Source organism: Taudactylus pleione, unplaced genomic scaffold (assembly GCF_031769625.1).
Source record: "Taudactylus pleione unplaced genomic scaffold, aTauple2 ptg000062l, whole genome shotgun sequence".
NCBI classification, from domain to species: Eukaryota; Metazoa; Chordata; class Amphibia; order Anura; family Myobatrachidae; genus Taudactylus; species Taudactylus pleione.
Genome location: NW_028284464.1, coordinates 4,782,373 through 4,785,000, shown reverse-complemented (window position 1 = coordinate 4,785,000; position 2,628 = coordinate 4,782,373). Strand labels below are relative to the sequence as shown.

Sequence of the window (2,628 nt, the reverse complement as noted above, 5' to 3'; positions counted from 1 at the left end):
TGGCGCCATATAAATAAAAGATAATAATAATAAAGTATGAGATTCTGTGGGTATAGGCTTCATTTGAGACAAAATTAAAATGACAATTGTGCACCTCAAAACGGTTCTAGAAAACCACCTCAAATTGTTATTAAACTATCAAGAAAAGCAAAATATATAAAGTTTTTTTATTATATATATATATTATATATATATATATATTTTTTTTTTTTTATACAATTTTACAAAACTAAATAAAAAAAAAACACAACACACATTTAATGTAACTGTAATATTTTTATAATATGTTTAGCATACAGTTTACATTTTTGATGTTTGGATTTCAGAATAAATAGTTTAGGAATAATAAATAATAATAATCTATAAGACTGTTGCAACGTTATACCAAACAGTGCACACAATTTACAATAATGATTCATCTCTACACAAAATAATAATCTAACACACCCTCGTGCAACTTGTGCAAACAATAAACTGAAAATAATAGTGAAGATAAAGTGTGCTAGCACCGAATGTTACAAACAACCCGAGCTGGTGCAGCGCTACTCACTTACAGTTGCAGCAGGACATGGAAAATAGAGACCTGCTAAACCAATATTTCCTGTATAACGTCAGAAAGCCATAATCCAGTTAGCTCCCAGGCTCCATGATTATGCTTCATCACCCACACAGGCAGTGGGCAGAGCAGATGCTCCGGCATAACAGAAGCAGACAGACACAACCCATCATTCATTATTTAGAACTGCAAAGAGCAAGGCCACCTTCAGGCTGAGCCACCGGAACGACAGGAAACAACTGATGTGCGGAGGCAATGTGCACACACAATGTATTAACAGGTTTCCTAAAGGATTAATGTTTCCCAACATTGTTATCAGAATGATCACAGTATATGCACATGACAGATGCATGCAGCCTCTCCCCGGCTAAGCCCATGTTCCCAGGCAGCTGGTCAGGGCAGAACACATTATAGTCCCTCACCTGTTCCTGATGTACCCGCCCAGCTAAGGCTGCCAGAGAGTGTAGGGGCCCGGTGTCCGGGTGCTGCTGCTGCTGCTGCTGGAGGGCGCAGGTTACACAGTGTGCACAAATAGGGAGATCCGGTCACCTGTCACAGACTGAAACTGCTTCTTACACCAGCCAGGGGTTCCCGAGTAAGATCATGATGAGAGATGCTGAGGCTGCTCAGGGAGGAGCCATGTGTGTGTGTGTGTGTGTGTGTGCAGATCCTGGAATCATTAAAGGGACACAGCATTGCCATGTACTGATGACGTGGGCAAGAGCTTTAACCACTTCAGCCTAATATTACAAGGAGCTATCCATATATATAATATATATGTTTGTAGAGTGCGGCAAATAAGACTATGTATGTATAAATATATATATACATATACAAACATAAACACGCACATACATATGTGTATACATACATATATATATATACATCTCTCTCTCTATATATATATATATATATACTAGGGGTGTGCACCGGCCACTTTTCGTGTTTTGGTTTTGGATCTGGATCTTTCTTCGTGTTTTGGATCTGGATTGGTTTTGCCAAAACCACCCTTCCGTGTTTTGGGTTCTGGGTTTTGTGTTTTGGATCTGTATTTTTTTGAAAAAAAGCATAAAAACAGCTAAAATCACAGAATTTGTAGGTTTTTCTGCTCCTATGCTATTATTAACCTCAATAACCTTAATTTCCACTCATTTCCAGTCTATTCTGAACACCTCACACCTCACAATAGTGTTTTTATGTCCAAAAGGTTGCACCGAGGAAGCTGGATGACTATGCTAAGCGACACGAGTGGGCGGCACAAACACGTGACCCATCTAGGCGTGAAACTGCAGTGGCAGACAGGATGGCAGTTTGAAAAACTAGGCCCCAAACTACATAATGCAAAGAAAAAAAAGAGGTGCAAGATGGAATTGTCCTTGGGCCCTCCCACCCACCCTTATGTTGTATAAACAGGACATGCACACTTTAACAAACCAATCATTTCAGCGCCAGGGTCTGCCACACGACTGTGGTTGAAATGATTGGTTCGTTTGGGCCCCCACAAAACAAGCTGGCAATTAATCTGTCCCTGCACAAACTGGCTCTACGGAGGCAAGATATCATCCTCATCCACCGATTCCTCACCCTCTTCAGTGTGTACATCCTCATCCTCACAGAGTATTAATTCGTCCCCGCTGGAACCACAGGTCCCTCTGTACGTTCTGGAGGCTGGTCTCCCTGGAAGAGATGATAATTCATTTTATGAACATCATCTTCTCCACATTTTGTGGAAGCAACCTCCTACGCCTTTCGCTGACAAGGTTCCCGGCTGCACTAAACACTCTTTCGGAGTACACACTGGAGGGGGGGCAACTCAGGTAAAATAGAGCCAGTTTGTACAGGGACCTCCAAATTGCTTCTTTTTCCTGCCAGTACAGGTACGGACTGTCTGACATGCCTACTTGGATGCTGTCACCGATGTAATCCTTTAACAGACAGACGCACGCTTGTCGCTGCTGCTTTGAGGATGCAAGTGCGGCTACAGCCCACACAATTCACAAAGACAGAAAAAAAAATATATATTTTTATTGTGTGTGGAGCGCACTTTGAGGGTTACACCACCCTTTAACAGA

General features: G+C 41.5%; 1 protein-coding gene across 1 annotated transcript in view; it reads right to left on the bottom strand.

Moving 5' to 3' along the window:
• SLC7A4 (solute carrier family 7 member 4) overlaps window positions 1-1,122 on the bottom strand; it is a 31,209-nt gene extending 30,087 nt beyond the window's left edge. Inside the window, exon 1 of the mRNA XM_088465540.1 lies at window positions 979-1,122. The gene's annotated coding sequence lies outside the window, so the exon portion shown is untranslated. The remainder of the gene's footprint in view (window positions 1-978) is intronic.
• Between the last annotated feature and the right edge of the window lie 1,506 nt (window positions 1,123-2,628).